Source organism: Symphalangus syndactylus, chromosome 17, assembly GCF_028878055.3.
Source record: "Symphalangus syndactylus isolate Jambi chromosome 17, NHGRI_mSymSyn1-v2.1_pri, whole genome shotgun sequence".
NCBI lineage: Eukaryota > Metazoa > Chordata > Mammalia > Primates > Hylobatidae > Symphalangus > Symphalangus syndactylus.
In genome coordinates this window covers 17603020-17616888 of record NC_072439.2, presented here as the reverse complement: position 1 = coordinate 17616888, position 13869 = coordinate 17603020, and positions in this window count along the sequence as shown.

Genomic DNA, 13869 nt, shown 5'->3' with positions numbered 1-13869 from the left:
ACAGCGTCTTGCGACTTGGAAGCGCATTCAGAGGACAGGACAGAACACTTGGGCAAGTGAATCTCTGTCTGTCAGACTGTCTGTCAGTCTGTCTCTGTCTGTCTGTCTGCCTCATTGATTTGTTTATTTCCATTTTCTTTAGGAGCACATACCTCACACCACACACACACACACACACACACACACACACACAGACAAACCGGCACTACTTCATTCTGCGGGATAGCAAATTGGTAGGTGTCCTTGGGTGCTGCAGGTTTTCTAATCATGTCTGCATCTAAGAACAGCAGGGTCTCGTCTGGCTCTTCTTATGAACGGTCCCCCAGCCCGGACTCCCGAAGATCCATGCTAGCCTCACCCACCTTCTCCCTCTCCCCTGTCAGAAACTCAGACTTAAGAGAAAGCTCCTCTCCAGGGATGGGGTGCTACCATTCACCATCATCTAGGGCTTCAGCACACTCACCTCTGTCATCACCGGGATCCCACACGCTCCCATTTCCCTTTCCTCACCGTGATGGGCAATCAGTGAACCCATTGGGCTCTCCCGTGTCCTCCTCTGGGGATTCTTCAGAGTCAGCACGTTCATCAATAATATACCACATGTTCTGCCTGCCATCATCCAGCAGCTCATCCCCAGCTCTCGGGGAGTCTCCTGTGTCTCCCAGCTACGCTCCAAACGACCCAAGAATTCAGCTGCAGTCAGCCCCCCACACCCAGGAATCACCTGCACACTCACGAGCCTCACGGTGTTCCTCCCCTATGTCTTTCATCTCTTCACCCCCAGGCCTCAGGGACTCTCCCGTGTGTCCCAGTTACTCTCCAACCGTCCCCACCTTTCTGCGGGAGTCAGCCCCATGCACCCAGGACTCCCCCAGAAACTCCCTGGTCTCAGGAGATTATGAGCGCTCCCCCGGCCCTGACTCCTTCAGGTTCGTGCCTGCCTCACCCAGCTTCTCCCTCTCTCCTCCCAGAAACTCAGACCCAACGGGCAGCTCCTCACCGAGGAGGTGGGGGTACTCTACACCATCCCGCAGGGCTTCACCACTCTCACATCCATCATCAACAGCATGTCACAACTCGACGTTTCCCTTTCCTAACCACGCAGGACAATCACTGATGTCATTGTGCTCTCCCGTGTCCTCCTCTGGGGATTCTTCACAGCCACCTCATTCATCAATAATATACCATATGTTCTCACTGCCATCATCCAGCAGCTCACCCCCAGCCATCACTGACTCTCCTGTCTGTCCCAGCTACTCTCCAACCACGCCCACAGTTCAGCGGCAGTCAGTTCCAGGAACCCAGGGATCACCACCAAGCTCACCACTTTCACTGAGTTACTCCCCAGTCTCTAGCACGTCTTTATCCCCAACCCTCAGGGGCTCTCCTGTCTGTCCCAGCTCCTCTCCAACCACACCCACATTTCAGCGGGAGTCAGTTCCAGGCACCCCGGAATCACCACCAAACTCACCAATTTCACTCAATTACTCCCCAGTCTCTCTCATGTCTTCACCAGCCCTCAGGGACTCTCCTGTCTGTCGCAGCTACTCTCCAACTACGCCCAGATTTCAGCTGGAGTCAGTTCCAGGCACCCCGGAATCACCACCACACTCACCAATTTCCCTCACTTACTCCTCGGTCTCTCTCATGTCTTCACCAGCCCTCAGGGACTCTCCTGTCTGTCGCAGCTACTCTCCAACTACGCCCAGATTTCAGCTGGAGTCACTTCCAGACACCCCGGAATCACCACCACACTCACCAATTTCCCTCACTTACTCCCCGGTCTCTCTCGTGTCTTCACCAGCCCTCAGGGACTCTCCTGTCTGTCGCAGCTACTCTGCAACGTCGCCCAGATTTCAGCTGGAGTCACTTCCAGGCACCACGGGGTCACCACCAAACTCAACACCAAACTCACCAACTTCACTGAGTTACTCCGCAGTCTCTCTCATGTCTTCACACCCGGCCCTCAGGGACTCTCCTGTCTGTCCCAGCTCCTCTCCGACCACGCCCAGATGTCAGCGGGAGTCAGTTCCAGGCACCCAGGAATCACCTACCAACTCAGCAGTTTCACTGAGTTACTCTGCAGTCTCTCTCACGTCTTCACCCCCAGCCCCCGGGGACTCTCCTGTGTGTCCCAGCTACCCTCCAGGCACGCTCACATTTCACCCGGAGTCAGCCTCCTACACTCAGGAATCACCTACACACCCACAGACCTCACTGAGATCCTCCCTGGTCTCTCTCAGGTCTTTGCCCTCAGCCCACAGGGACTCTTGTGTCCCATTCAGCTACCCTCAAAACTTCTCTACATTCCAGCTGGAGTCACTTCCAGGCACCCAGGACACACCACCGAACTCACCAATTTCACTGAGTTACTCCCCAGTCTCGCTCATGTTTTCACCCCCAGCCCTCAGGGACCCTTCTGTCTCTCTCAGCTACCCTCCCAGCATGTCCACATTTCAGCCGGAGTCAGCTTCCCACACCCAGGGATCACCCACAGACTCACGGACCTTACTGCATCCCTCCGCCATTTCTTTCACCTCTTCACCCCCAGCCTTCGGGGTCTCTCCTGTGTCTCCCAGCTTCTCTCCAGCCTTCCCCAGATTTCTGCCCCAGTCAGCCGCAGGCACCCAGGAGAACCCTAGGCACTCACAGGCCTCACGAGACTATTTCCCTGTGACCTGTATCTATACAGGGATGGCTCCCACGTATCCCTCAGTGACTCCAAACCCATCTCCGCTTACACTCAGACACTCCCATTGCCTAACAGCTACTCCCCGGTATTGTCCTTCAGTTCCAAGCCCTGGCCAATCTAATGGCCGACACGACGCACTTACCTGGCCATTTCTCCACATTTCTGCTGAGGGCCCCACACCCAGCCGCAGAAGGGCCCGTCCTGCGTTCCGTCCTCACACACTGGCCTGTCCATCTACTTGCTACTGTCACACTCTTGCCAGGAGAAGAGGCCCCTCTCATGGCCGATATCACCCCCCAGGCTTTCGTCAGCCCACAGCTGTGCAGCGGGACCCTCCTGCTTGCCCACGTGGCTGCCAGAGCCCATGCTGACACGAACCTCCAGCACCTCGGCGTCCCTGCGGGCGACACTAGCCGTGACACGGATAGCATCACCCTCCTCCCTGGCAGTGACACTGTTGATGTGAGCCCGAGTTTCACATCTGTCATTTCAAAATAGGACCATTTTCCCTTTTCTCTCTTCCTTCCCTTCACAGGGCTTTTCATTCTCTCTGTTTCTGCCTCCATTTCAGATACTGACCCACCATTTGGTCTCCTTCCCTGTCTGCCGTGGTGTCGATGAGAGTGCGCCACATAAGATTTCCCCATTAAAAGGCATGAATTGAGTGGCTTCTTCTTTATTTCTAGTTGTGCTCCTTCAATTTTCATTCGCAATTCACTTTAGAATATTTTATCACCCCCTACCGGAGAAAAATCCCGTAAACATTCATCGCTCATTCTGTCTCAAACCCTCTCCCCGACCCTCAGCCCTAGGTAACACCTGCACAGAGCGCTCAACCCTATAGCCATAGATATGCATATTCTGGACATCTCCTACCAAAGGAATTATACAATATGTGAGCTTCTATGACTGACTTCACACTCAGCACACTATTTTCAAGGTTCATGCACATTGTAGCATCACCCACAGTCGGAAAACATTTTTGTTTGTGTTTTGGTAACACCAGGTGTTTTCTTCTTCCTACCAACCTTCCTTCCTTCCTTCCTTCCTTCCTTCCTTCCTTCCTGCCTTCCCTCCTCCTAATTCTCTCTTACTCCTTCTGCCCTCTCTCTTTTATATGCCTTGGCTGCATCCTGCTTTCTGTGTTTCTTTCGGAAATCCTCGAGAGTTGCAGGAAAATTGTGTTCTCGTTTTCATTTACTGGTATCTCTCCTTCATGGTTCTGCATCAGTGGTAAACATCTATTGGTTTCTCCCATGTTACTAAGTATATTTTAATTAGGTACAACTGTTTCACTTTAGATAGCTATTCCGGGAGAATAGGGTCACCTACCCATGAACCCAGTGTCACCCAAACACGCATGTAATATCTCAATAAACACATCTTAATATTGGAAAATCGTAAATCAAACCATCGTAAATCAGGGTTTCTCCGTGGATGTGGGCTTCATCAATTCCGTTCTATTCAATAATGCTGTACAGCATTAACAGTGGCAGACTCGTAGGGTGTGGAGGTTGACAGCATTTCAAAAATCAGTTGTTGGAGGCATACGTTTTTTTTAATCTTATTGTGATACTTTAGGTTTCAGGGTACTTTAACCTGACTGAATAACTGCTCTAATTGTATGAGTACTGTGAATAATTATGTGAAAGCTTTGGAGACTGGGAACTCTGTTTGTGAATGTGATTTTATGGCTTTTTTCACTTAGTAAGAATCTTTGTGTGTGGGAAACAGAAAATTGCGTTCTGCTGTACAATCTGGCATTCATTGTAGATTAAAGCTTATTTTTCTGTGAATAAATCCTATTTAATAAAACACTATTTTTTAAAATAAAAAAAAAAAAAACACCAGCGATGTGAAGTCATTATCCTCAGCACACTAATCTGGGAACAGAAAACCAAACACCACATTCTCAGTGATAATGGGAGCTGAAAAAGGAGAACACATGCACACAGGATGGGGAACAACACACTTTGGCGCCTGTCGGGACGAACAGCATGAAGAAAAGCAGTTATTGCATGCCGGGCTTACTACCTAGGTGATGGGTTCACAGGTGCAGGAAACCAGCATGGCACACGTTTACCTTTGTAACAAATCTGCACATCCTGCACTTATACCCCATAACTTTAAAGCAAACGAAACAAAAGGAAACAAAAAAACGATAACAAAAGGCTAGCGGTCAAATAAAGTTTCAAGCTGAGCAAGTGACAGACCAATTTTTGGTTCAAATCATGGTTCTCAAGCAGGTGCCATAAAGTCCGGATAAAGAATTTGATTACATAGTGTACCTAAGACATACAGCGAATGACTAGAAAAATTATTCTCAACACATATGTGTCTTCTAATTCAATGACGACGCCGTCTACCGGGAGATAGAGTTGGACTCCAAAGGGCTCAGTCCCGCAAGACTGGCCTCCCACTCTAATCACAATGGGAAACCCTTCGTTGTTTTACCGGTGCTTCTTAGCAACCGGCTATGAATCAGGTTTCCACCACTCCCTGTTTTAGCTGCACGAATTTGCTCGAAGAGCTCAAAGCACGCAGGGAAACACTTACAATCACCATTTGATCATAGCGGATATTACAAAAAATTCAGGAAGAAAGATTTTGGGCCGGGCATGTGGGGAGGGGCGCACTGCCCTCCGGGAAGTTTTATCCAGAAGCTCTCTAAACCCTGTCCTTTTGGGTTTTTACGGAGACTTCATTCCATAGGCATGAGGCGTTAAACCGTAGGCTACCGGTGACGAATTCAGCCTGAGGCTCTCAACACTCCCTGGAGATCGGGGTTGAGGCATTGATTGCCATTCTCAGTCTGACTAAAAGAATTGAAACAGAGGGAACTTTTTAACAGAGTAGCCTAACTGAAAACTTAATTAGATGATTGAATTATCTGGAGCCACGCTTTGATGTTCCTAGCCCAAGCACCCTCATCCAATGAATGCCCCACCCAACAGGCTCGGAAGTCTCTACGTGGTACCAGAGCAAAAGAATGTTTATACAACGCATATCTTCACTTGTTCTGAAAGGTCTTTTCGCTTACACGGGTAATTCTGAAACTGCCACCTGTCAGGGTCAGGCGGAGGGCTTGTTACAACACAGATCTGTGAATCTGCGGGGTTTGAGGGTTGCGAGGTTGCTGCTGGTCTCAAAACCACAAGGTGAGAACCACAGAACCACTAGATGGTTTTCAGTGTTGAAGCGCATTTAATTCGTCGTATATTGGGCCAAGAAAACTTGTAAGTTCTTACATTGTCCCAAATGTGGCACAGGAAATCAAACAGGAGAGCAGTCTCCTAGGAGGTGCAGCCTCGGAAAGGTGGGGGTGACCCACGGAAAGGAGGAGTGAAGCTCCACCCTTTCCGCTGCTAGGCTGCGCCGGAGGCTATTTAAACCCACCCTGGCGGGCCTGTACTCACATCTTCGCACAGCGGAGCAGCGCCCGGAGCGTTTTGCGGGCTCTGCGTGGACTTGGAGCTTACAGCGTCTTGCGACTTGGAAGCGCATTCAGAGGACAGGACAGAACACTTGGGCAAGTGAATCTCTGTCTGTCAGACTGTCTGTCAGTCTGTCTCTGTCTGTCTGTCTGCCTCATTGATTTGTTTATTTCCATTTTCTTTAGGAGCACATACCTCACACCACACACACACACACACACACACACACACACACAGACAAACCGGCACTACTTCATTCTGCGGGATAGCAAATTGGTAGGTGTCCTTGGGTGCTGCAGGTTTTCTAATCATGTCTGCATCTAAGAACAGCAGGGTCTCGTCTGGCTCTTCTTATGAACGGTCCCCCAGCCCGGACTCCCGAAGATCCATGCTAGCCTCACCCACCTTCTCCCTCTCCCCTGTCAGAAACTCAGACTTAAGAGAAAGCTCCTCTCCAGGGATGGGGTGCTACCATTCACCATCATCTAGGGCTTCAGCACACTCACCTCTGTCATCACCGGGATCCCACACGCTCCCATTTCCCTTTCCTCACCGTGATGGGCAATCAATGAACCCATTGGGCTCTCCCGTGTCCTCCTCTGGGGATTCTTCAGAGTCAGCACGTTCATCAATAATATACCACATGTTCTGCCTGCCATCATCCAGCAGCTCATCCCCAGCTCTCGGGGAGTCTCCTGTGTCTCCCAGCTACGCTCCAAACGACCCAAGAATTCAGCTGCAGTCAGCCCCCCACACCCAGGAATCACCTGCACACTCACGAGCCTCACGGTGTTCCTCCCCTATGTCTTTCATCTCTTCACCCCCAGGCCTCAGGGACTCTCCCGTGTGTCCCAGTTACTCTCCAACCGTCCCCACCTTTCTGCGGGAGTCAGCCCCATGCACCCAGGACTCCCCCAGAAACTCCCTGGTCTCAGGAGATTATGAGCGCTCCCCCGGCCCTGACTCCTTCAGGTTCGTGCCTGCCTCACCCAGCTTCTCCCTCTCTCCTCCCAGAAACTCAGACCCAACGGGCAGCTCCTCACCGAGGAGGTGGGGGTACTCTACACCATCCCGCAGGGCTTCACCACTCTCACATCCATCATCAACAGCATGTCACAACTCGACGTTTCCCTTTCCTAACCACGCAGGACAATCACTGATGTCATTGTGCTCTCCCGTGTCCTCCTCTGGGGATTCTTCACAGTCACCTCATTCATCAATAATATACCATATGTTCTCACTGCCATCATCCAGCAGCTCACCCCCAGCCATCACTGACTCTCCTGTCTGTCCCAGCTACTCTCCAACCACGCCCACAGTTCAGCGGCAGTCAGTTCCAGGAACCCAGGGATCACCACCAAGCTCACCACTTTCACTGAGTTACTCCCCAGTCTCTAGCACGTCTTTATCCCCAACCCTCAGGGGCTCTCCTGTCTGTCCCAGCTCCTCTCCAACCACACCCACATTTCAGCGGGAGTCAGTTCCAGGCACCCCGGAATCACCACCAAACTCACCAATTTCACTCAATTACTCCCCAGTCTCTCTCATGTCTTCACCAGCCCTCAGGGACTCTCCTGTCTGTCGCAGCTACTCTCCAACTACGCCCAGATTTTAGCTGGAGTCACTTCCACGCACCACGGGGTCACCACCAAACTCAACACCAAACTCACCAACTTCACTGAGTTACTCCGCAGTCTCTCTCATGTCTTCACTCCCAGCCCTCAGGGACTCTCCTGTCTGTCCCAGCTCCTCTCCGACCACGCCCAGATGTCAGCGGGAGTCAGTTCCAGGCACCCAGGAATCACCTACCAACTCAGCAGTTTCACTGAGTTACTCTGCAGTCTCTCTCACGTCTTCACCCCCAGCCCCCGGGGACTCTCCTGTGTGTCCCAGCTACTCTCCAGGCACGCTCACATTTCAGCCGGAGTCAGCCTCCTACACTCAGGAATCACCTACACACCCACAGACCTCACTGAGATCCTCCCTGGTCTCTCTCAGGTCTTTGCCCGCAGCCCACAGGGACTCTTGTGTCCCTTTCAGCTACCCTCAAAACTTCTCTACATTCCAGCTGCAGTCACTTCCAGGCACCCAGGACACACCACGAAACTCACCAATTTCACTGAGTTACTCCCCAGTCTCGCTCATGTTTTCACCCCCAGCCCTCAGGGACCCTTCTGTCTCTCTCAGCTACCCTCCCAGCATGTCCACATTTCAGCCGGAGTCAGCTTCCCACACCCAGGAATCACCCACAGACTCACGGACCTTACTGCAACCCTCCGCCATTTCTTTCACCTCTTCACCTCCAGCCTTCGGGGTCTCTCCTGTGTCTCCCAGCTTCTCTCCAGCCTTCCCCAGATTTCTGCCCCAGTCAGCCCCAGGCACCCAGGAGAACCCTAGGCACTCACAGGCCTCACGAGACTATTTCCCTGTGACCTGTATCTATACAGGGATGGCTCCCACGTATCCCTCAGTGACTCCAAACCCATCTCGGCTTACACTCAGACACTCCCATTGCCTAACAGCTACTCCGCGGTATTGTCCTTCAGTTCCAAGCCGTGGCCAATCTAATGGCCGACATGACGCACTTACCAGGCCATTTCTCCACATTTCTGCTGAGGGCCCCACACCCAGCCGCAGAAGGGCCCCTCCTGCGTTCCATCCTCACACACTGGCCTTTCCATCTACTTGCTACTGTCACACTCTTGCCAGGAGAAGAGGCCCCTCTCATGGCCGATATCACCCCCCAGGCTTTCGTCAGCCCACAGCTGTGCAGCGGGACCCTCTTGCTTGCCCACGTGGCTGCCAGAGCCCATGCTGACACGAACCTCCAGCACCTCGGCGTCCCTGCGGGCGACACTACCCGTGACACGGATAGCATGACCCTCCTCCCTGGCAGTGACACTGTTGATGTGAGCCCCAGTCTCACATCTGTGATTTCAAAATAGGACCATTTTCCCTTTTCTCTCTTCCTTCCCTTCACAGGGCTTTTCATTCTCTCTGTTTCTGCCTCCATTTCAGATACTGACCCACCTTTTTCTCTTCTTCACTGTCTGCCGCGGTGTCCATGAGAGTGCGCCACATAAGATTTCCCCATTAAAAGTCATGAATTGAGTGGCTTCTTCTTTATTTCTAGTTGTGCTCCTTCAATTTTCATTCACAATCCACTTTAGAACGTTTTATCACCCCCTACCGGAGAAAAATCCCGTAAACATTCATCGCTCATTCTGTCTCAAACCCTCTCCCCGACCTCAGCCCTAGGTAAAACCTGCACAGAGCGCTCAACCATATATCCATAGATATGCATATTCTGGACATCTCCTACCAAAGGAATTATACAATATGTGAGCTTCTATGACTGACTTTACACTCAGCACACTATTTTCAAGGTTCATGCAGATTGTAGCATCACCCACAGTCGGAAAACATTTTTGTTTGGGTTTTGGTAACACCGGGTGTTTTCTTCTTCCTACCATCCTTCCTTCCTTCCTTCCTTCCTTCCTTCCTTCCTTCCTGCCTTCCCTCCTCCTAATTCTCTCTTACTCCTTCTGCCCTCTCTCTTTTATATACCTTGGCTGCATCCTGCTTTCTGTGTTTCTTTCGGAAATCCTCGAGAGTTGCAGGAAAATTGTGTTCTCGTTTTCATTTACTGGTATCTCTCCTTCATGGTTCTGCATCAGTTGTAAACATCTATTGGTTTCTCCCATGTTACTAAGTATATTTTAATTAGGTACAACTGTTTCACTTTAGATAGCTATTCCGGGAGAATAGGGTCACCTACCCATGAACCCAGTGTCACCCAAACACGCATGTAATATATCAATAAACCCATCTTGATATTGGAAAATCGTAAATCAAACCATCGTAAGTCAGGGTTTCTCCGTGGATGTGGGCTTCATCAATTCCGTTCTATTCAATAATGCTGTACAGCATTAACAGTGGCAGACTCGTAGGGTGTGGATGTTGACAGCATTTCAAAAATCCGTTATTGGAGGGATACGTTTTTTTTAATCTTATTGTGATACTTTAGGTTTCAGGGTACTTTAACCTGACTGAATAACTGCTCTAATTGTATGAGTACTGTGAATAATTATGTGAAAGCTTTGGACACTGGGAACTCTGTTTGTGAATGTGATTTTATGGCTTTTTTCACTTAGTAAGAATCTTTGTGTGTGGGAAACAGAAAATTGCGTTCTGCTGTACAATCTGGCATTCATTGTAGATTAAAGCTTATTTTTCTGTGAATAAATCCTATTTAATAAAACACTATTTTTTAAAATAAAAAAAAAAAACACCAGCGATGTGAAGTCATTATCCTCAGCACACTAATCTGGGAACAGAAAACCAAACACCACATTCTCAGTGATAATGGGAGCTGAAAAAGGAGAACACATGCACACAGGAAGGGGAACAACACACATTGGCGCCTGTCGGGGCGAACAGCATGAAGAAAAGCAGTTATTGCATGCCGGGCTTACTACCTAGGTGATGGGTTCACAGGTGCAGGAAACCAGCATGGCACACGTTTACCTCTGTAACAAATCTACACATCCTGCACTTATACCCCATAACTTTAAAGCAAACGAAACAAAAGGAAACAAAAAAACGATAACAAAAGGCTAGCGGTCAAATAAAGTTTCAAGCTGAGCAAGTGACAGACCAATTTTTGGTTCAAATCATGGTTCTCAAGCAGGTGCCATAAAGTCCGGATAAAGAATTTGATTACAGAGTGTACCTAAGACATACAGCGTATGACTAGAAAAATTATTCTCAACACATATGTGTCTTCTAATTCAATGACGACGCCGTCTACCGGGAGATAGAGTTGGACTCCAAAGGGCTCAGTCCCGCAAGACTGGCCTCCCACTCTAATCACAATGGGAAACCCTTCGTTGTTTTACCGGTGCTTCTTAGCAACCGGCTATGAATCAGGTTTCCACCATTCGCTGTTTTAGCTGCAAGAATTTGCTCGAAGAGCTCAAAGCACGCAGGGAAACACTTACAATCACCATTTGATCATAGCGGATATTACAAAAAATTCAGAAAGAAAGATTTTGGGCCGGGCATGTGGGGAGGGCCGCACTGCCCTCCGGGAAGTTTTATCCAGAAGCTCTCTAAACCCAGTCCTTTTGGGTTTTTATGGAGACTTCATTCCATAGGCATGAGGGGTTAAACCGTAGGCTACCGGTGACGAATTCAGCCTGAGGCTCTCAACACTCCCTGGAGACCGGGGTTGAGGCATTGATTGCCATTCTCAGTCTGACTAAAAGAATTGAAACAGAGGGAACTTTTTAACAGAGTAGCCTAACTGAAAACTTAATTAGATGATTGAATTATCTGGAGCCACGCTTTGATATTCCTAGCCCAAGCACCCTCATCCAATGAATGCCCCACCCAACTGGCTCGGAAGTCTCTACGTGCTTCCAGTGCAAAAGAATGTTTATACAACGCATATCTTCACTTGTTCTGAAAGGTCTTTTCGCTTACACGGGTAATTCTGAAACTGCCACGCGTCAGGGTCAGGGGGAGGGCTTGTTACAACACAGATCTGTGAATCTGCGGGGTTTGAGGGTTGCGAGGTTGCTGCTGGTCTCAAAACCACAAGGTGAGAACCACAGAACCACTAGATGGTTTTCAGTGTTGAAGCGCATTTAATTCGTCGTATATTGGGCCAAGAAAACTTGTAAGTTCTTAGATTGTCCCAAATGTGGCACAGGAAATCAAACAGGAGAGCAGTCTCCTAGGAGGTGCAGCCTGGGAAAGGTGGGGGTGACCCACGGAAAGGAGGAGTGAAGCTCCACCCTTTCCGCTGCTAGGCTGCGCACGAGGCTATTTAAACCCACCCTGGCGGGCCTGTACTCAGATCTTCGCACAGCGGAGCAGCGCCCGGAGCGTTTTGCGGGCTCTGCGTGGACTTGGAGCTTACAGCGTCTTGCGACTTGGAAGCGCATTCAGAGGACAGGACAGAACACTTGGGCAAGTGAATCTCTGTCTGTCAGACTGTCTGTCAGTCTGTCTCTCTGTCTGTCTGTCTGCCTCATTGATTTGTTTATTTCCATTTTCTTTAGGAGCACATACCTCACACCACACACACACACACACACACACACACACACACACAGACAAACCGGCACTACTTCATTCTGCGGGATAGCAAATTGGTAGGTGTCCTTGGGTGCTGCAGGTTTTCTAATCATGTCTGCATCTAAGAACAGCAGGGTCTTGTCTGGCTCTTCTTATGAACGGTCCCCCAGCCCGGACTCCCGAACATCCATGCTAGCCTCACCCACCTTCTCCCTCTCCCCTGTCAGAAACTCAGACTTAAGAGAAAGCTCCTCTCCAGGGATGGGGTGCTACCATTCACCATCATCTAGGGCTTCAGCACACTCACCTCTGTCATCACCGGGATCCCACACGCTCCCATTTCCCTTTCCTCACCGTGATGGGCAATCAATGAAGCCATTGGGCTCTCCCGTGTCCTCCTCTGGGGATTCTTTAGAGTCAGCACGTTCATCAATAATATACCACATGTTCTGCCTGCCATCATCCAGCAGCTCATCCCCAGCTCTCGGGGAGTCTCCTGTGTCTCCCAGCTACGCTCCAAACGACCCAAGAATTCAGCTGCAGTCAGCCCCCCACACCCAGGAATCACCTGCACACTCACGAGCCTCACGGTGTTCCTCCCCTATGTCTTTCATCTCTTCACCCCCAGGCCTCAGGGACTCTCCCGTGTGTCCCAGTTACTCTCCAACCGTCCCCACGTTTCTGCGGGAGTCAGCCCCATGCACCCAGGACTCCCCCAGAAACTCACAGGTCTCAGGAGATTATGAGCGCTCCCCCGGCCCTGACTCCTTCAGGTTCGTGCCTGCCTCACCCAGCTTCTCCCTCTCTCCTCCCAGAAACTCAGACCCAACGGGCAGCTCCTCACCGAGGAGGTGGGGGTACTCTACACCATCCCGCAGGGCTTCACCACTCTCACATCCATCATCAACAGCATGTCACAACTCGACATTTCCCTTTCCTAACCACGCAGGACAATCACTGATGTCATTGTGCTCTCCCGTGTCCTCCTCTGGGGATTCTTTAGAGTCAGCACGTTCATCAATAATATACCACATGTTCTGCCTGCCATCATCCAGCAGCTCATCCCCAGCTCTCGGGGAGTCTCCTGTGTCTCCCAGCTAGTCTCCAAACGACCGAAGAATTCAGCTGCAGTCAGCTCCCCACACCCAGGAATCACCTGCACACTCACGAGCCTCACGGTGCTCGTCCCCTATTGTCTTTCATCTTTTTACCCCCAGGCCTCAGCGACTGTCCTGCGTCTCCCAGTTACTCTCCAACCATCCCCACGTTTCTACGGGAGTCAGGCAACATTTGACAGCTGCCTCCAGAAGATTTGGGGAGATACTGCCCAGAATTTGAGGAGTCTGCTGACAAATTCTGGCAATACAGAATGAGTTAAACTTTTCAGCCACAAACTTTGAGGTCTGAGGGGTGGGCATGGTGTCTGCATTTGTTCTTTTGGCCATGAAACCCTATATCCCTAGCGACCCTGCTGCAGTTTCGTAAATTACTTTTTATCCCTACCCCTTGCCCCCTTCTGAAACATTATTTCCCATGGTAAATAGTTTGGTTATCTAGATATAAAGTGCCTGTTCCCCACCTCCTGACATGTCTTCTCTCTTTGGCAGCTCCAAGCAGCAGAAGGCTCAGACCAGAGCAGCCCCAGGTCTCCTCAGTCACCAA